The following is a 22,481-nucleotide window of genomic DNA, read 5'->3' as shown; positions in this document are numbered from 1 at the left end:
AATATTAACATAGAATTTATCAATATATAGAGAATGTTTTGCCAATCTCTTATGTTGTATAATACGTAATAACGTAGTACAGAGTAATCTCTCTCTCTCTCGGAAAAAGTTGAAGTTATATTCTTTCGCTGAATCACGTTCAATCTTCGCGGACTTACAGACAGTATCGTGCATCGCTTTACAAAAAAAAACCTTCTCCTCTATAAAAGTTAGATAATAAAGTAACATGTTACGTCGCGTTTATCATAATTAATAGTCGGTAGAATCGCATAGTAAGAGGACAAGGCAGCGTGATTAATATCGGCCGCCCGGTAGCCTGGCGTTGATCTCGTGACAACGGTTCTGCGAAGCTTGCAGCGGTTTCCGGTGAGCAACTTTGGCCGCGGATCTTTCGTCGTTTGACGGATCTCTCTCTCTCTGTCTCCTTCTCTTTCTCGCCCTCCCGTGGAATGGTCTCGAATAGAGAACTGACAGACATCCGCGTACTGATGCCCGACAATGCGGAATATCTCCCGTCCCAAAGATAATTACATCCCTCTCTGTCGTATTATTGTCCGCGCTGGTCCATTGTTACCTGGCCTACGATGATACAATAGTTCTCGGCTTGCGGTGTATCAGGCCGTGTTCCATTGTCCCATAATTTACGCCACGATTTTACGACTCTTCCACGCAGCGGAACCGTCTCAGTGGAATCGAGCTGTAAACAGTGGCGACGTCTCGATTACACGCGTCGGAAGGATCGTAAATCAGACTGGTCTTAGTTTTCTCGAGGCGTAAAATGAGTTTCGCGTTTGTCCTCGGGATCGCCGGAAAAATCCGGATGGTATCTTTATCAAGCGCTTCGCAATCTATAGAGGAAGGGTATCTTCTTTTCATTATTTATTCACATGACACATATATACTACATAGATGGAAAAAAAAAAATCCCGGTAAATCATCTAAACGATATTTTCGCGAAGAAATTGAATTATTTTACCGTGAAATCGCGTGCGCGCGCGATTATATGTTTGCGAAGCAACGGAATATTTTTGCGGAAACAAAAAGATTTTTACTTCGCACTCCATCGACTTCGCGTTCTTTCTCGTAAGGCAGCTGGGACAATATTAATATACGATATCGCGACGTCGTCGCAGAGCAGTTTCTCCGCGAATCGGTGACATGGAAAGAATATGGAAGAGAAAAAGGGTGAGAGTCATATTTCACCTCGTATTTGCTGTCGATATGGAAACATACTAGCGACGTGTGTAACATTGTGCGCACAAAAGGCACCGAAAAATCTCCCTACGTACGTTCGGGCTGCTGAAATTTCGAGGGAGAGAGCAGCGTTTCGCTGCAAGATTTATCTACATCTGCGGTAAAGATGCGTTTCATCCGGTGCGGAACGTGTTGTACCAAAGCAACACGTAACTCACGTGGGTGCTTGAAGGGTGTATCGTGCTTTAAACTTGTTTTCATCGAATTGTGTAGTTGAATTTTTGACGCAAATTAAGTCTACATGATAGAACCGAGAAATTGTAACCTCCGAATACACTTTGTCTAACAACAATGCGTCTATTCTCTTAATATTTACGCGATTCGACTTTTTATTTAACGTATTATAACGCATAATTAAAATTGCGCACGAAATTAATTTTTTATTTTTTATTACTAATATTTGAAAATAATCTGGAAAAAAACTTATTTTGATTGTTGAAGATTTGTCATTTTTAACACATCATAGAAAATATATAGAAATGATTCGATGTTTTATGGTACAATAAATCCTTATATAGCACGGTAAAAATTGTTACAGGAGGCCCTATAACGTGGTAAATCATCCTTGTGTAACGCAATAAAAAAAATTTTAATTTAAATGTGAAAAATTTTGGATTTCTTTTATGATAAATAACATATTTTTGACTTTTATACAATTCAATATTTATACTTTTTCAATATCTATACATAACTGGAATATATCATATAACGCGAAATTATATAAGGTGGAACATATATTTCCCGCATTATACAGGTTGCTCAGTGTACATACATATCCGTTTAACTGGAGAGAAAATTGTACTTTTGAAAAATAATATTTTTTATAAATGTCATCAAGAATATAATACAACGGATCCGAAACAATGAAATAAACTCGATTCCAATTAAATTTTTCTAGAGATCTACCCGAGAAAAGTTTTCAATTCTAAAGTTTTCTCTCTTTTCCTTTCACAGTAACATTATCACAATATATATTCCTTTAAACATATATTTCAAACTATGAATCTTACAATTTTGTTGCTCATATGTATTCCAAGCGTGTTCGTTATATACGTTATACGATATCTATTTAAGATCAATTTTTTTATTTTATAAAGGGATAATACTTTTGAGAAAAGATGTAAATTTCTCTTTTTATCTCTTTCTCTCTCTTTTTGTAAATACATTATATTTTTCTCATTTTTAAATCCTTTAAATGTCGAATTACTAGTGATGCTTCAGATTGTTGGCTCTCTCATGAGAGTATTCATTTTGCTTCAAAATATAACATTACAAATTTAATTATTTCACCAGGTAGGATTAAATATCTTCAATATTTCATTTATAATGGCAATGTGAAAATAAAGACATATTTTCCAACACAAAAAGTCTGCCTTTTTATACGATGCTCAACAAAAGATAGAAGAAAGCGAAGAAATTGTAGATCATGGATAACATGAGAGAATGAGAAAATTTAATCTTTTCTTTTCCGCTGTTTTTTTGACCGAGTTCCTGTTAACATGATAGTACGAACAAAGCATAATATTTTGAGGCAAAAATTTAAAGCCAATAATTAATAATACTTAGTTTGTTATATAACCTTTTTGTGAAATTAAATCAATAAAATGTATAATATATTTATACAATGGAGTATGTTAAAGAGTAGCCGATTTTTGTCACAAGTGCGATGATGCGCACACACAAACTAGTGTCTTGTTTAGCAAAAACACCGAGAGAAAATAGTTTGGTGTGACAGCAGGGAAAAGTCGTATGCATGGCGCGGCGGTTGCTTTTATATCACACACAATTCGAGTGAAATCTCTGCGCGATACACCGTGCGCGCGATTAACTCTCTCTCTCTCTCTCTCTCTCTCTCTCTCTCTCTCAACGAGCGGGGTTGGAAGGACGCACCGTTTCACGAGCCCATTATCTCGAGTCATCCGTATCCGACGACAAAGGGCCGCTCCGATGCCGGAAATTAAAGAGCCTGTCGACGGGCGGTCAAAAGACATCATGAGAGGTAGAGAGGCAGAATTCAGTCCGTGATTCCGCTAATAAGGCTTCGTCTAGCGACGTACACACTGCCTCCTCCGGGATCTTATCAGAACTTGCGGGGTTCCAGGATGATCGAGCGGTTTCGGATTACATCTTCCTTATTTTTTCTCCCTCCGTGATATTGATTTGGGTTGGTCTATAAATAATCATTGTTGTTCGTCGCGATTTGTAATCCATTAAATCCATCGATGGTGACCGATGTCGATCGATAATGATCGCGCCTTTGTTCTTTTGTCGGAAACACAATGGTTTTTCCCTCGGTCGATTGTCTGCTATTAACGATTACAAGGGAGACCGAACCGTAAAAGGCAGATTTGCTTGCGCAACATCTCTCGCGCATCTTTATTCCGGAGAAAAGGGATCTTGTTTGTCTCTTCTCGCGAAAACGGAATAGAGAGGTATATCTTTTTGACTCTTCGGTTACTCTTTAGAGAGAGAGAGATAGAGAGCGGATCTTTTGTTTGGCATAAAATGACATTTAAAGTAAATGAGTTCTTCAGCCGATGTTCTTAGACGGATGATAAATAACGACGTTTGAGGGAGTAAACTCTTTTGATGAAGTATGCGTAGATGTTTAATAATGTAATAAAGTTGCGTGGTTACGAAATATTAATTAATATCAAGTTGTGACGAGGAAGAATATTTATATACATAAAAGTTTCTTTTTAGTTAGGAAGAAGATTAGAATTCAAACGGTGCGCTGTTTCTTTCGTAATGTATAAAGTGCTAAAGTCGTTTCATTAAAATGCATTCCGTGCATGGCTTACTGATCACCATAGTCGAAATTAAACATTAAATCTTGATGCAACGCGCGCATAAATTTATTAAAATTAAATTAAATTAAATCCCAATACGTCATTGTATAAAATTCTACAAATGGGGCGAGAAGATAATTTATTTATTCGTAAGATATTTTTTGTTGTATAACGAATTGTGAGATAAAAATTTTTCGCTATGCGATTTATTATTATATAATTATTATATAACGAAAGAGAAAAACGTGATGCAAAAAATATTCAACACATGTAACACATATAACGTAAAATCGAAACTTGATATTATACATTATCTCTGTAGAGAATATCTGAATTAATGACGAAATTCTAGGAAAAAGAGCGCATATTGTATATTACGAATAGAAATAAAAGTCAAAATACTATTATAGATTTTGAAGTCGAAAAATGGTTTATTAACGCGTTCTATAAAATATACTTTCCCGAATGGTTTATTAGAATTTCAGGCTGTAATTTTCACAATCAACAAAAAGTATTAAATATCTATAATAATGCACATATAAACATTATATGTAAATATGTATGAATTATATTTATTGAGAAAAGAATGCTTAATATGATTTCTTATTGGAGTAAAATAAGATTGAAATGAAATAAGAATAAATCTTGTATTATAAGTATAAAATCTTTAGAAATTACCAAGAAAATTACGTGCGAAATAAAATAGTAAATTTTGACGACGTCTACGAGTACGTTGGGAAATATCGAAATTTTCTTACTTTCGAGGGTTTTGTCGATTTAAATAAATTTTTCATGATAACGGCTCACCGACCTTAACGAATACATTTCGCCCATTATAACCCGCGGCACGAAGCGTAAGAACGGCACTTTCAGATCGGATACAATGGTCTATCGTAGGCGTGCCGTGTCTGCAAAACGAGTTTTCAACTCGCTTTCGAACTCGTTTTCATAGTATATTACATATTACATTATAGTATAACTCCCCCATAAACATATATCTACGTGCGCATCTAGTCTCTCATTCATTTTATTTTATTCATTTTATTATTATCACAATCCTATAAATCAGAATTAATTTTATTTTCCATTTTCTTATACAATTCATTTCGCTAGCTTCAGAATTTACTAGACCGTTTATTTACAATTAAATATTTTATTTATGAATAAAATGCATTTTGATAAAATAGGATAAGCGCTTAATCTCGAAGACGTTTATTAGAGGAGACCGGGGATGAAAGTAACGCGGGACAAATGTAACAAACGCGATTACTAAACAATAAGCATTCATGTACAAATCTACCTACGGTTATACAATGCCTTTTGTATATCATTGTCACCTCAGTAGCGCTCAAAGCTTTGTCATGAAAAGTTGTGTGTTTATTACATCAATGCCACAAAAATACAGTCAAAATACCTATGTAAAAAAAATAATTATGCAACATTTATTACGAATTTTAAAAGAGACAGTAATAGGCTTTTTTGAATCCCGAGTATATATGAGAAAATATTTTTCTCAAAGATTTCCTTTTACTATATTGAATTCCTTCATCCCTGGTGATCTTAGGTGGATCTCAAACATGTCAAAGGATGATAGAGCCGACACGTTGGCAGAATTTCATAGACAGTTATACGATGGGGAGAATTATTCGCCTAATGAGGGAAAACGCGTACGCGAGGAAAACTTCTTTAGATCGTTCTTTGTTCTTGCCGTCGAAGTTTTTGATGTAAATGCCGCAAGAAGTTCGATACTCGCCCGCAATCTCGCATTAAAAGTTCAGCGACGCGTTAGAGCGTAGCTCTAACCCGCTACATTATAATACATTAGTCGACAGCAGAAAATGTAAGTGGCAGGCTGCATGCGTGTACGCGGTGTCTTCGACGCGTCGGGGAATCCATTAAAAGTCTCGGGCCGTAAAAAGGGAGCAGCGCAAACTTTGCCGAGTTGTAGCTTCTACTCAAGAGGCATTGCGCATGTTATAAGAATGAAGAGATCAAGCTGTAATGTATTATTTAACTCTTTCGCTTGTGTCAACTACGTTAACTTTACGAGCTTAATTCTTGACAGCTTGAAAACGATCTGAAATATTAATATGTGCATGTAAAATTATGTTATTGCAGAAATATAAGATGAAAAGTTTATTATCGAGCAAGTAATTATTAGTTTTATTTTTTTAATATAATTTTTATAAATGATAAAATATAAATACATAAGTATTAGTAAAAAGAGAAAGAAATGTTATTTATATGATCTCTTATACATGAATACGCAGAATCGAGAGAAATTTAAATCTAATGTTAAGAATGACATAATTCATTCGAGGAGCTTATCTGTCAAAGTTCGAGATTTTCAAAATTTGTAAACACAGTAGATTCTTCAAGATTTTTGAAACACAAATTTTTTCCTTAAATTTGACGTAGATTATAAAATAAGAGGAAAAGGAAAAGAAATTTGATCTCAAGATTGCACAGATGGAACAGCGAATTCAACTGTAAGTCACGGTAAAATTCGGTTGTCAATCTGTAGCTTCGTGAAACAATCTAAATGAGGCGCGAAAGCGATTAACATTCACGTTATGAATATAACGCGACGATTGCGTATGACAATGTGACATGGCATAGCAACTCGGCTCTTTTGGCCACGGATTATTCGCGATGTTCGATTATGCTCGACAGGACTCGCGAAACGTATTGAAAGTCCAACGAACCATTGTGCGATCCTGATGACATTGCTGGCCGATTACAATGTTCTGTCAGCGATTTTCGAGCCGCCATTAACCCGGCGGAAAGTCCGCGCCGCTGTTAACACGGTTGGATGAATCAGGCGGCGCGTCAAACGCAGATCGTACAAGTATGGCAAACACGTTCGCCGCGTATGCGCGCTCGCCTCCGTAATTGAATTAGCGAACAAGCCACTGTAGTCCATATGTCGAATGATGATCCCGAACGATCGTTGAATGCGTCAACGCGGCCGCGCCACTACGCATACGACATCATATTTCAGTTATGGCGGATTAATTATGTTCCCTTTGTATCGTTAAAACGTTTTAGATTACCAAACTCGCACAATGACACGTTCGGGTCGCGGATACTTTACCTACCTTCACCTTTTATTTCGGGCAAAAGAAATCACGTTTGGAAAGAGAACGCGCAATTTATAATCGTTATTTAAATCTCATTTCGCAAAAGGTTGTAGGAAAGAAAATTGAATAAAATTATGATATTGTATATTAAATAATTCTGAAAAGTCAAAGAGAAAGAGCGATGAGGTAGACAGCAGTAATTTGCACAGCGGTAAATTTGTGATAATTTTGGAAAATTTTTACATAATTTACGGAAATAAATGAATTTATATACGAGCTATATATATAATCTATGATTGTTGAAAATAAAAGGATAAAAATAGACACATAATAATATATAATATAACATCGAGATGTTATTACGGTTACAATAGTAGTAAAAACTCGAATACAATTGAGGCGCGAGCAACGCACTGGGTAAATTCTTAATTACTTAAAAATGTTTTCAATCACTATTTGATTGAATAGATTGAAACGATTTGAAACAAACGGTGGGATCCAGTGAGATAAAACTTGTGCATTAAATGATCATTGAGTTCTCTTTATTAAGTTTTTACACTGACATTAACGGTATATTTAATATTCATTAGATAAATAATTAATTGTCTTCGGATTAGATATTTGGCACAAATTTAGAAGTGAAGCAATAATTATTATTGTAAATTATAAAAGACAAATTTATGAAATAATTTAAACTGACATAAATAAAACAGTTAATTCATATTTATGTATAATTTATATTTATATATACAATATATATATATATATATATATATATATATATATATATGTGAAATATGCGATATTGCATACTATATAGATTTGCTCTTCGAGATGACAGGCGAGTTCGGTCAAAATGCAAAGATATGAAAAAGACGGGTGAAGTTCTACATTTCATAAAAGTACATACGGATTTCTTGCTTTCTAACATCGCTAGCAGTGTGAGACGTCTTACGGTAAATTTTCACTACTCCGGACTGCTGTGTGCACAAGTGCAAACGATTGTGCAGACGTGCATGCACAAAGACGTTCTCGCAAGATATCTCGAAGATGTTGATTTACGTTCTTTCTCTCACATGGGCGGAATGCAGAATTTAAGATAAAACGCAAACGGATTTCGGATAAATCTTTACCCTAAAAGCGCATGTCAAGGAATTGTTTTTTATTCTCATTCTTTTATTACGCCTAGGATTTTAGGTATAAAATTTATGCGTTAGTAATAAAAAAATTCTATAATTCTTTTTCATTTATTAACCATAAATATTCAGTCGGCTATTTAGATCGAGAATTCTATAACTGTTCGAAATCTTGCTATAAACGCGATACTTTGTCACTGCGAAGACAAATCGCGATGAACAACGTGAAGATAATAGGATTCACCATAGAGAGAAACAGGCGTTAATTTCGAGACAAAAGTTGTATAATCGGCGAACCATGGTGCGGACGGAAAGTTTCTACGGCCAACCATGCGGCTTTCTCTCAGGAAACTTTCCAATTTCGCGGGGACGAACGGTTCGCGGCATGTGCTACATCCTCTAGGACTCTGCGATACATCCTGCCGAGCTTAATCCTACTTTTCTCCGTGCCCCGTCGCGCTTTCTCCGAACGGGGTAGGATTCCCTCGATGCACCCCGTCGCGTTCAGGAGCGTCGTTGCAGTATCTGAGCGCGTCCTTCGTGATATTGGCTGTATATCACGATTATACTCGCAAGGCGGCCGTCCGATACCGTTGGGCTCGCTACGGCGCTACGTATCGTCCTTGACGGTTTTATGCACGCCGTTAGCGATGGTCCATTTTCCTCGCCCGCGATCCTTCCTCCGCTGGGGACCGAAGAATGTTTCTTATCGCTACGATGCACCGCGCGTTTCACGATTCATTCGTGATCTCCAATTTCGATCGCACTCCCTTGTTGCGAGTCGACTCGCGTGGAAAATCGCAGTAGCTCGTCTGGAAAAATCAGAATCGATACTACTGCAGGAAGAATAATCGTCTAAATACCGTTATTTATTTTTGTCCCCTCCATTTATGTGTTATAATTATCATTTAAAAAGCTGGTCAGCTTTTTATATATATTTTTTTATTATTATAACTCTAATTAAGCGTCTCAATAAAATTCGACATGATATACGATAATAAAAAATAATTATTTTTTAAAATTGATATCGATGTGTTATTTAAATTGTTGAGAAAAATGGTCATTTAAATGACGCATCGATATCAATTTTAAAAAATAATTATTTTTTATTATCCATATATTATGTCGAATTTTATTGAAAAGCTTAATTAGAGTTATAATAAAAAATTAGAGTTATAATAAAAAAATATTGTAATAAACGCGCAATTTTTTTTTTTTTTTTTAATAAACAAGTGAGAAGAGGCAGATATAATACGAAATGTACATAATTTTTTTTAAACATTCTAAACAAGTAATACTATAATGAAGTTAAATCGCCATAAAAATTACTTAATGCTCTTCTATTGAAAACGGAGTTTCCTAAAGAGTATATAGTTTTGGTACCCAGTGTTTACATTCAGGTGACGACTTACGCTGTGCAACGATATTCGCTCGCGCAATCCGGAAGGAAAAGGCTGCAACGCATCGGGTGGCATATTCGGTCCCGCGATAGCGGAACGCGGATAATGCGCTGGAAAATCGGGGCAACACCGGCACAAGCCGATCGGAAAAACGTACTTCCGGCGACGAAGCAGGAAGATTGGTAGAGAACGGGGAGAGCTATTCGATATAGAGAGCCCCGGTCGAGGAACAATACGGCGTGAACGGCGACGAAATAATTTTTGCACCGCGCAACGCTGCATCGAAAACGCAACTGCGGGCTTATCAGATCGCGATGAAAAATATAAACGACGCGCAGCTTGCTAACGGATCTCGGGGGTGAGTCGTGAGGGAAAAGTTTCGAAGCTTTTTAAAGAGATAATACGGCTCGACACTATGTGGGTCAGGGCGCGATATTATTGCCCTGAATATCTTTTTATACAGACACCGCGGGAGAGATACCATTAAATTTAATATATCGCTCGTTCGTGTCGTGTTTCCTCTTTTTCGTTCCCTTTTTCGTCGTCGGCATTGCCGCGTCGAACTTGAAACATAACGCTATACTCGCAAAATGGGAGAAGAAGAGGAAATCGTTTATTAATAATTTGTTAATTTTTGGTGGTTTTCTAAAAAAAAGGCACATGCCCGTGCACTAAATAAAAAAATTATTATTTATTCTTTTTATTAATTAATACATCTTTTTTCATTTAATGATTTAATTATTCTTTTGTTTTTTAAATATTAATTTAATTACATTATATAATTTATTTATTAAATATGCACGTATCCCGTATTATTACATAATAATTATATCATGTGCTTGGGATATTAGTGCGCAACGAAATAGAATATTTAAAGTATAATAGTTGCTTCTTATAACGTGTAATAATACAACGAAATACATCTTCATTTCCCTTTGTAATTTCTGTTGCATTTCCATTGTGCATAATCCATTTGGATTATCCTTCATCTCTATTATCGACAAATATGTATTATGCAATTTTGGCCGCCGTTATACGTTTCGATGTCGTTTCTTCTCACTTACGGACTCTATGGAAATAAGAGCGAGAGCGGATGCATGCATACGGCATGAGCGTGCAACGATGCGGCAGCTGTGAAGGATGAAGCAATGCAACCGACCGGGGCGATATAGCGCGGCAGGATATGCAGCGGCCACGATGCGCCGTGCATACAGGTTTTCATGCGATAAGAAACCTACATTTTAGTCGTGATTGAATGCAACCGCTGCCGCGAGTTAAAGGAAACACGGTGCGACTGTGTTACGTGCATACGTATGTGTGTGTGGGAGAGAGTGGGCGCATCTCTCCCGCAGATACACACGGACGCAACTCGCGGGTCTATTTGCATCTTCTCGAAAATTGGATACGCTTTAGAGGAGCGTCGGGGCTTAAAGCGTGGCCTCGGAAGCCTCTCGCGCGCCTCCCGGCGATAAAGTATCATGAGGAACGCGTCTCTCGGCGCGCAAATCGAATCTTGCGGTCGGTTATGAAATAGAGCGCACCGGAAACACGGAATAACATACTGCGGGACGATGCTTAACGTCTTGTATACTCGACGTATAGTTGCACCATCCCCTATGATTAAGGCCACGCCCAAATAAATTTTATTAAAAAATCATCGCGCGCGTTTACAATAGTTTAAAGATAGACTACAATAAATATAATTTTTTAGTAATTAAAATTTTTTATCACACAAATAGATCAAGTGATTATTACAAGTTTCCAATGTATATAGAGTTAACTATCTTGTTTTTATATAATTCTATTTTTATACATATCTCATAACATTAACTATATTATATTATAAAATTATTATCTATATTATTGGGACAAATTTTATTAAAAAATCATCGCGCGCGTTTACAATAGTTTAAAGATAGACTACAATAAATATAATTTTTTAGTAATTAAAATTTTTTATTACAAATAAATCAAGTGATTATTACAAGTTTCCAATGTATATAGAGTTAACTATCCTGTTTTTATATAATTCTATTTTTATACATATCTCATAACATTAACTATATTATATTATAAAATTATTATCTATATTATTGGGATCATATTTATTTAGAATATAATATTAAATAATTTTATTATCATAATTTTTAAGAACAGATTTAAGTTACAACATTCAACGTTTCGTACGAAAAAATTGGTATAACTATCGAGCTGTGTTTGCCTCTCTTATTTTCTGATTATCAAACGGCATCACATTTTCGCATTTTTTCACATCGGACGCAAAGTCAGCGAAAGTCTCGTGCAGTCTGTACAGTGACTGAATGATAATGCAGTGCGAGATAAATAAAGAGGGAGAAACAGGAAAAAGAGAGAAAGAGAGAGAGAGAGCGAAAGATAGAGAGAGATTGAGTAGTTCTCAAGGGTTGGTACAATGAAGAAATGGAGAGAGAATTCTTTGGCGTTTCTCCATGTCGAGAGGGACGGAACTGGATGAATCGGCTTCATGTACATACAAGCGCACTGCTCGACTTTCGTCGAGCATTTCAACGCCGGCTATGAAGGGAAATTCCGCCGGCTTCTTTTGACTGGAACAAGCGGTCCGTAATGGAGTTGTTGTTCCACGTAGCGTGCGCACCGCCTCTCGAGAGATACTCTCGACCCACGCGATACGTTTCGCGACGAGACTTCCGGTTAGCCTGACAAGCGCGAATGAAAAACGCGAACATCTGCTTAATAAAGCTATTTTCATTTTATGCAAACGATTGTTGAGAAGTTTTACAGCAATGCTTTTTAAAAAACATAATCGCGATGAGATTTTATCGTTTGAGAAAAATTTGAAAGATGATTGTTTTTATATAATTCTATTTTTATACATATCTCATAACGTTAACTATATTATATTATAAAATTATTATCTATATTATTGGGATCATATTTATTCAGAATATAACACTAAATGATTTTATTATCATAATTTTTAAGAACAGATTTAAGTTACAACATTCAACGTTTCATACGAAAACATTTGTATAAATTTACTGGCTCGTCATTACTTTGTAGAAGTAAGGATTAAAGCTTTTGATCAATTTGGCTCTTAAATTAAAGGTTTACATAAAGCTTACGCGAATACGGGTCTGCCCAATGTTCCTATCAGCCTAGAGGCGCATGTAATTATTTTACGTTTGTGCGACTCCATTTCGCTAATGCTATGTTAGTTTGTGACATAATGTATGGTAAGCTGCGCAATTATTGGCCTCTGGATCAACTGCTGCTCTTCTTCTCGCTGCCCTCTGCAGCGGATGCAGTCGTTTTCCAGGCTAATTCGATGCAGCCACCTAGTTTTCCCGGTCAATTCTTGTATCACGTTCGTTTTATGTTTCTTTCCCTTCGAAGCGAATGTTTTCTTTTTTCTTAAACGCGCATGATTGTGTTGTGCATTTGGCGATTCGATGCGATTATGCAACACGCCTGAATTACCATTAACAATTTAAATAAACTGGACATTAACATTTTTTTAATTCGCGTAATAGTGCAAAACATAATATAGTATTAATTCTAATGAAAAACTTATGTACACATTAGTGATACAAAAGAACAATGATTAACATATTAAAAAACTGATTTAAATAATTGACATTGTAAATAATGTAATGTAAGTAAAATTATACATATATACCTATTATATCTTTAGAGTTAAAGTTGGCGATATGATATATAAAGATATTAATAATGAGTTGCATTGCAAATTTTAAGTTGAAAAAAGTTTGAGAGAGTTATGAACGAACAGTCAGGGGAGATTATAATTTATATATATGTACATATATATATATATATATATATATATATATATATATATACACGAAGAGAGTCGTTATTAAAATATGATGTCGAAAACACAATTAGTAATGGCATGACGCGATATCAAGTGTATTGTAAATGATATCATGTTTTGCATTTGCTTAATTTGCGAACATTTGCTTGCTTGGTTTGTGAACGCATCCCCGTTCCATATTTGCAAGTTACCGAGGCAATTCGCAAGTCAATTAACGCGATTAATTTGCGTGCCGGTTAAGCGCCTCTTCCTGCGTGGCACTTTGTCACTGGCGCGCGCACTCAAAGTTTCACGTTTAATCGGAGTACATCGCTATTCATGCGCCTGATATACGACGAGCGCAGGAAATATGGAATTTCAGATGTCGATTTTACACGCGGCAGACTCAGTCGCAGTGTCAAAACCTATTCATGCTTACCCCTAAGCGGAAAACGGCTGGGAATAGAGAGAGAGAGAGCGATACGCGGGTCGCGCGATTCTTCAAAAGGATTTTTCGCCCTGGGAAATCAAACAGAGTCCCTGAAATAAATTCACGTCCGTCGTCTTTAGTCTCGAGACTGAATTTTTTTTTCAAATTTTTTCTCTTGCCTTTTTCAATTTTGCGCACGGCAAACGTGAATCGGGTGGGCAAACGCCTAATTGCACTTCGCGTTTAGCTTGCAGTAGAGATTGTTGATTGCCAGAACGTTGCTTTTGCACAAGCTCTAGCCTCTAATTCATACTTATTTATTATATCTCGCTTAGATATTTCTCATATTATATTTATACATATTTATCTCGCTTAGATATTTCTTTAATTATATATAATACATAAAATATAGTAATTACTTAGATAGGTATAACGAAATTAATAACGTGATAAATTTAAACGTAATTTTTTATTTTATTTTTTAAAGTTTATCGCTTTTCTGTCAAATTGATAAATTGATGAATGCCAAATAGAATAATAAATATGTAAATTTTTTTTTTATATTAAAAATGTCTGTCACATATACAATATTATATAAAAGATTAATCCGTCAGTTTATAATAAACTTTGTGAACTTTAATCGTGCGCGCGGGCCAAATTTAAAATTTAAGAGAGCGCAAGAATCTTCTTTCTTATCGAATTATACTCTTGACAATCGCGAATTTTATATTCATGAGTGTTTCCAGTAGTACAATCCATGCCAATGTGAAAGATTCGATGTAGTGATCTTCAATGCGTTTTATGAGTCTCTGTCGTATTCTCCTTTGTTGGAATGCTTTTTTCAGAGTGAATTTAATAAATCTGTGCTAGTAGTTCGTGTCGCTTACATAATTCAAGCTTACATGTTGAAATTTTGTGTTTTTTAGAATTTTTTTAGACTATAAATTCTGAAAGAAATTAAATTTGTATCTCAAATATATAAAAGTACTGTAAAATGAATAGGGTACTGTTGAAATTATTGGGAAATTGAAAGAATTTTATAATTTCTTCAAATAATGTATTGTCATATATAAGTTCGTACTTTTAGACTTTAGAAAGATTTTAGCTATCTTCATATATTCTGATTCTTACATTAAAAAACATTTAAAAAATGAACATATTTGTAAGGTTTATACATCTCTTAATAATATTGAGGCTCTCACTTTTGTTTTTTAACGTATAAGATTCTTTTTTTACTTAAAAATCGGAAAATATACTGATATACTGCAAAATATATCGAGTAATAAATAAGAGATAAATAAAACTTCAGAAAGATTAAATATTAATAGGGTATATTAATCAAAGAGAGTTAATAAAATGCTTTGACTTTTATTCTCGTCTTCATTTAACATCAAACATTAAAAGATTATTCAATTATAATTTTTATACATGTATCGAATATGAAAATTGCACAAGAAAACAAAAAAGAATACAGACTTAAAAATAAAGCGACTTATAATAAAATCTTAATTTAATAGGATCTTAATTCAATAGATTATAGAGATAGTTGCATATAGTCGGTCTATATATTGGTTCGTTCTACTGAAATGTTTCCTCCAACTTTAAAAAAATAATAATTTAGACATTTTCGGATATATCTTTACATGAATTTTTATTATGATATTAATAAAAAAAGAAAATATGCTGAAAATATTTGGCAAATTTTAAATAGTATTGCTAATATTAAAAGATTATCTAATTATAATTCTCATATGTTGAATATGAAAGTTGCACAAACAAACAAAATATAATACAGACTTAAATATAAAGCGATATTTATAATAGAATCTTAATTTAATAGATATATTGCAGACAGTTGCATATATAGTCGGTTTATATATTGGTTTGTTCTACTGAAATATTTTCCTCGAACTTAAGAAGGCGATGATTTATGATTGAAAGATATTTTCGGACATGTTTACATGAATTTTTATTATAATATTAATGAGAGAAAGAAATATGCTGAAAATATTTGGCAAGTTTTAAATACTCTGCTAGTATTAAAAGATGATCTAATTATAATTTTTATATGTCAAATATGAAAGTTGCAGAAGAAAACAAAATATAATACAGACTTAAAAATAAAGCAACATTTATAATAGAATCTTAATTTAATAGATATATTGCAGACAGTTGCATATATAGTCGGTTTATATATTGGTTTGTTTTACTGAAATATTTTCCTCGAACTTAAGAAAGCGATGATTTATGATTGAAAGATATTTTCGGACATGTTTACATGAATTTTTATTATAATATTAATGAGAGAAAGAAATATGCTGAAAATATTTAGCAAGTTTTAAATACTCTGCTAGTATTAAAAGATGATCTAATTATAATTTTTATATGTCGAATATGAAAGTTGCAGAAGAAAACAAAATATAATACAGACTTAAAAATAAAGCGACATTTATAATAGAATCTTAATTTAATAGATTGCAGACAGTTGCATATATAGTCGGTTTATACATTGGTTTGTTCTACTGAAATATTTTCCTCGAACTTAAGAAAGCGATGATTTATGATTGAAAGATATTTTCGGACATGTTTACATGAATTTTTATTATAATATTAATGAGAGAAAGAAATATGCTGAAAATATTTAGCAAGTTTTAAATACTCTGCTAGTATTAAAAGATGATCTAATTATAATTTTTATATGTCGAATATGAAAGTTGCAGAAGAAAACAAAATATAATACAGACTTAAAAATAAAGCGACATTTATAATAGAATCTTAATTTAATAGATTGCAGACAGTTGCATATATAGTCGGTTTATACATTGGTTTGTTCTACTGGAATTCCCCCAAACTTGAAAAGATGATTTATGATTTAAAGATAGACATGTTTATATGAATTTTTATTATAATGTTAATGAGAGAAAGAAATATGCTGAAAATATTTGGCAAGTTTTAAATAGTCTGCTAATATTAAAAGATGATCTAATTATAATTTTTATATGTCGAATATGAAAGTTGCAGAAGAAAACAAAATATAATACAGACTTAAAAATAAAGCGACATTTATAATAAAATCTTAATTTAATAGATTGCAGACAGTTGCATATATAGTCGGTTTATACATTGATTTGTTCTACTGGAATTCCCCCAAACTTGAAAATATGATTTATGATTTAAAGATAGACATGTTTATATGAATTTTTATTATAATATTAATGAGAGAAAGAAATATTCTGAAAATATTTAGCAAGTTTTAAATACTCTGCTAGTATTAAAAGATGATCTAATTATAATTTTTATATGTCGAATATGAAAGTTGCAGAAGAAAACAAAATATAATACAGACTTCAAAATAAAGCGACATTTATAATAGAATCTTAATTTAATAGATTGCAGACAGTTGCATATATAGTCGGTTTATACATTGATTTGTTCTACTGGAATTCTCCCGAACTTGAAAAGATGATTTATGATTCAAAGATAGACATGTTTATATGAATTTTTATTATAATATTAATGACAGAAGGAAATGCTGAAATATTTGGCAAGTTTTGTTAAGATACCTATCACTTGTTTCGTTAAGTTTACGATATATAGAAGTTTAAGGACCGTTGTAGTGGCACTGCGTTGACATGTTTCTAACTTACTGAGAAGTCGTCGGTCGTCGCGACGTGCGCCAATACTTTCGAACTTCGGGGCTCTTAACGACGAGTATTTTTATACTGTCATAACCTCGGATAACAAGTTCCCGGTTTCGCCAAGAACCGTCGCTATAATTCAATGTCGGAGGCCGGCGGGGGCCGTCTCTCGAGGCTTTATATCAACTTCTCGGACAGCCTAACTCCTACCATCCTCTATACCCCTCGTGCGCGGCGCATGTTCGAGGCACGGTTACCTCTTCATACATACGTAAGATGCGGCCGACTACCGAGATTACGATGTTCTTTTATTTATCGCGTCTCTCGTAATAGCTCACGTTATGGACGACACGACCGGGGATTCGGACTTTGAGAACGCGCCGCCTTGTCTTTCCCTGATATGACGGGTCCGAATGAAAATGCCATCAATTATTAACGTCGCGCTGCTAAGAATTTACGAAGATGAAATAATTTTGTATCCTCAAATGAATAAAAACAACGTAAGCACAGTGAGATATTATTCTGAAGGCGACTCTCTCTCTTGCATATACAATACTCTTCTACTTAAATTACGTAACGTAGATAAGCTTTTAAGAGAGATCCATAGCAAGTTTTGCTTTGAATATTTTACTGAAAAATTTTTTAGTGCGCGTGAAAGTAAAAGAATATGAAAAAAGGTGCAAAAATGTATGGATATTAATATCTCAAAATAATTGCGCTTTTGAATATAAGATAAATTAATACGAATGAGACTTTTTTAATTGGAGCGGATCAGATCTTGTCTCTAGCAAGATTGGAACATTGCACAATTGGACGAGAAGGCAGTCGCCAGGTGATTGGATAATTGGATCTGTCACGTTATATCTTGTTACACAAGCCTCCACCAATTAAACAAGAACAAGGCTTGTATTTCTTTCGGACGCCATTAAAAGACTTTCTTCTGTACAACAATACTATTTTTCTCTTCTAAGGTTCATCTACGTTTATTGATCTTTTTTTCACGAACCAATTATTACGATTGTCCCGGAGAAAAGCCATATTATACCGTTTGTGAACTGCTTTAAAGAGAAACTGCGGTCAAAAGGTGAAACCTTCTAGGGACATATTCTATACATACATATTCGAAAAGATCCGCGCTTATAAACCATTTATTTATCGGTGAGTATATTGCGGCATGTCGAGAGAAAGTGATATGCGAGAGCAGTCGATTTCTCAGAGTTCCCGCACGGCCACACCGTGACGTTGAAATGTGATTGGGCTTATCTTTATGATGTACGAGATGCAAACACTCATTACATTCGTCTGTATACGAGGGATGCGAAATCTACCCTGAGGGGAAAAAAACATATAGCGCTCCCAAGAAATTCTCTCAACGTAAAAAAACTTTTATTTGTAAATTACATAAGTTTGTCGTCGTAAAATTTTCCCATCAGACCATTTCGGATCATAAATAATATATTACTTTATACAATTGAGTAAAAAATAAATATTTTTTGGCACTTTACATATCTATATAATAATGTCACTTTTGTAAATTAGTTTTTACATCAACATTGACACTTCGCTGGAGCCATATCAAATTAATCAAAGAAATGTCATTTTCAACATAAGAAATATTATATCAATGCTATAATTTTTTTGAAACAGAAGAAATGTAGTTAATTATATAGCAATAATAATCGCTCCATATATCACATTGAAATAGAGCGAATTAAATCGAGTAAGAAAATCTTGTATCGTTTTGCGATTTCTTTAATGAGAAATGAATTTAAAAAGATTGACTCAAGTGCGCAGCGAGAAGAGACAGAGTCTAATGTTGTACGATTGCGACACAATTAAACTTGATTATTAATCCCAACTTTTCATCGCACGCCAGTAACCGCGATTGTACTCGAATTGACCGATTTTTTAAAATTAATGTCTCCTCAATTATTGCAGAAGATCGCAAAACGGACTTTCCTACTCTGTTTAATTCGCTTTATCTTTACAAGAGATGTATAGCGATTAATATCAGACCCTGTGTGAAATATTAAATTATATAAATATTTTAAAATATAGAGATTAATTATTTATTAGACGTTTAATTTACGTTTCAAAATATTTATATAATTTAATATTTCGCATATATACAGTCTGATAATTTTCATATTTTTTGTATGCAGATTAGGTGAATTAAATAGTATATAGAAAATTATATTATTGTTCTATTTTTTTAACAGTGGAAATACAACGTTATTCATTGCAATGGTATTAACTGTGTGATCTTTATATTGTGCTACATTTTTAGAATATATGTTATTTAAAATTTAGAATGTTATAAAGTAAATAATGTCAAAATTAGACGGTTATATATTTTAACATTAAATTCGTTGTGTTAACATAAGAGTCAGCACACTGGACTTTCTGGCAACAAGAGCTTTACTGAGACCGCTAATGTTGTTGTTGACTTACAACGATGATGTTTGCAAATTTACACTAAATTTGTCTTCAAAGTTGTTGCATAATTTACACGGACGCGCGACGTATCTTGACATGAAATTATGTGCAACATACAACACGTAGTTATGAAATTCGTTATAAAATTATGAGATTTAACTAAAAAAAATTACACTTGTTGTAACTTGTATAATATGTACATGCAGTCTTGAATTTGACTTAATACAGCGATTTGTTTAAAAGATGAATATCATACAAAAATATAACTGTGTGTGTAAATATTGTTTTTGTCGCGCGATCGCGAATCGCGAACCAGTTCAGTCAGTCAGACGCCGACCTTCGAGGAGGAAACATCGTCATAATATTCCGCTACGTTGAACTTGGTAATTTTTCATTTCTAATAATCTAGATCTCTCGTCTATCATTCTTATTCATTAAATAATACGTTAAATTCAAAATCTTATGTATAAAACATAATTCCTCTCTGCGAGAAATATATTACCTAACCGCTGTGAGACGGTGGATGGGTGGAAAACAAAGAAAGCTATATATCAGTTTGCTTTTCAATTTTCGAAAGTCTTCATCACCTTTGCACGAAATTAAAGAGTGAAAAATGTGCGCTCTTCGTGTAATTGCCTCATCAATAAGTCCGGGCATTTCGCATGAAACATTTTTCTCAGGCGAGGCGCGCAGTGAAAACGCGATTCGCGTGTGTATAGCGTAGCGCAACCGGGGGCGATTTATTTATTTATCGGACTCTCATGCGGTCGAGAGAGAGAGAGAGAGAGAGAGAGAGAGAGAGAGAGAGAGAGAGAGAGAGAGAGAGAGAAAGACGCGCAGCAGTACTCGCAGACGTCGGCGAGTAGCTCGAAATTCGAAGGCTTTCGAGAAAATTGCGAACGCGCGCGAGTGCATCCGCCACGAGGGAGAATGCCTCGCCTTTATGTGGCCGGGTCGGAGTAGTAGACGCGACGGCGGAAGATTTGTCAGGCTCAAAGGCAACAGCAAAAGTTTCATGTACTTTGGCAATTTCCTCGACGCTTGGACGAGTGCACGCATGGCACCGAGGCATCATCCACGCTTTGGGAAACTTGAACAAGTTTTAGACCGCGACCGAGATTCTTGATACCGCGCGGTAAAGCAGATGATATCTCTCGTGTAAGAGAAGACCTGACCTAACCTACCCTAAATCGCGGAGCACGTAGGCGATAACGCATTTGCGCGCCGATGTTCTTCAATTTTAAGCACTACTCCGAACGATGAAAATATTTGTCAGATACTTGGTAAATGTAAACTGTCGTTATACGTGAATTATTGCATTATTATATGTTTGTATATACAATTGATAGCATTATATTAAGACATTGCATATCGATGCATACTTATATGTAAATATAATATTGATTATTAAAGATTCATCGATTTTATTTTATTATACATTATGTAATTTATCGATGAATAAATATAACGTGTATTTTATATTTTAATAATGTTTCTCTTTATCTCGGTAAAATTATCTTCGATGTACTTCGCACACACACACACACGACTCTAGTTCAAATAACGTCACAGAAAAAAAAATCGATACGCGCAATATCTTTTTAAGTATCTCTCGATTTATTTGTTCGCAACCCCTGTGCAATTGCAAAACCTGCCCATTAAGCACGTACGTGGGCCAGAGTAATGATACTGTAATAATACAAATTCTGGCCGAATGAAACGAGTTTAAGCGGATTATATGGGATAGTAGCAGCGGCCATACCGGAGTTTAAATACGGATTGGATTCTTTTTGCATCGTCGTTCGACCTCGTAATATGAACATTTTGCGCCTCGATTAATAATCTTTTTCGATAACATTTTATTGGGACGATTACCGCCGCATTACGTACGAATCGCTTGCGTAAATTTTTAATCGATATGCGCTTTAATCTGCAAATTCGTAACGCAGATTTGTTGTCTATTCGACAGTGTTTGATGTTGTTCGTTGTATTAAATAAACGAGCAACAACATTTGTTTGTTGTGGCGATTAAAAAAATAATTGCTTAGTTGCATGTAGATGAAAAAATATCTCGCCTAGTATTTGTTACACGCGGCTTTTTTGTTTAGAAAAAACAGAGTTTCAGTTTCTCTCAAGTTTTTTCATTGCAATATGAAAATAAATAAAATTGTTTACTTATAATATTGAAGTTAAAAAATCGAATATAGATTTCGACAAACTAACAAAAATATTTTTCTTTTATTTGACATACAGATTTTAAGAAATATTGAAATATTGAATATAAAATGATAAGCTTTTCAAGATAGTTATGTTAAATAAATGTAAAATTATATTTTGATTTTTATGCAATTTTTTATTTAAGATAATGTTTATATTTATTTCAAATTCTGTGGCTCATCATTTACTTGATGTTGTTGCAGAAACTCGCACATGACATCGTCATGCTTCCAAGCGAGATTTGCTGTCAGCAGCTACAGACATGGTAAGTAATACAATGTCATTATGTA

The 22,481-nt window shown here is 34.2% G+C and overlaps 1 protein-coding gene across 1 annotated transcript in view; it reads right to left on the bottom strand.

Annotated features, from left to right (window-relative positions):
- Positions 1–22,481, bottom strand: part of dpr1 (defective proboscis extension response 1) — a 355,906-nt gene that overhangs the window by 324,003 nt on the left and 9,422 nt on the right. The window lies entirely within an intron of this gene.

Source organism: Nylanderia fulva, unplaced genomic scaffold (genome assembly GCF_048542155.1).
Source record: "Nylanderia fulva isolate GAGA-0341 unplaced genomic scaffold, ASM4854215v1 Scaffold66, whole genome shotgun sequence".
NCBI classification, from domain to species: domain Eukaryota; kingdom Metazoa; phylum Arthropoda; class Insecta; order Hymenoptera; family Formicidae; genus Nylanderia; species Nylanderia fulva.
This window is presented reverse-complemented; position numbering and strand designations above follow the sequence as displayed.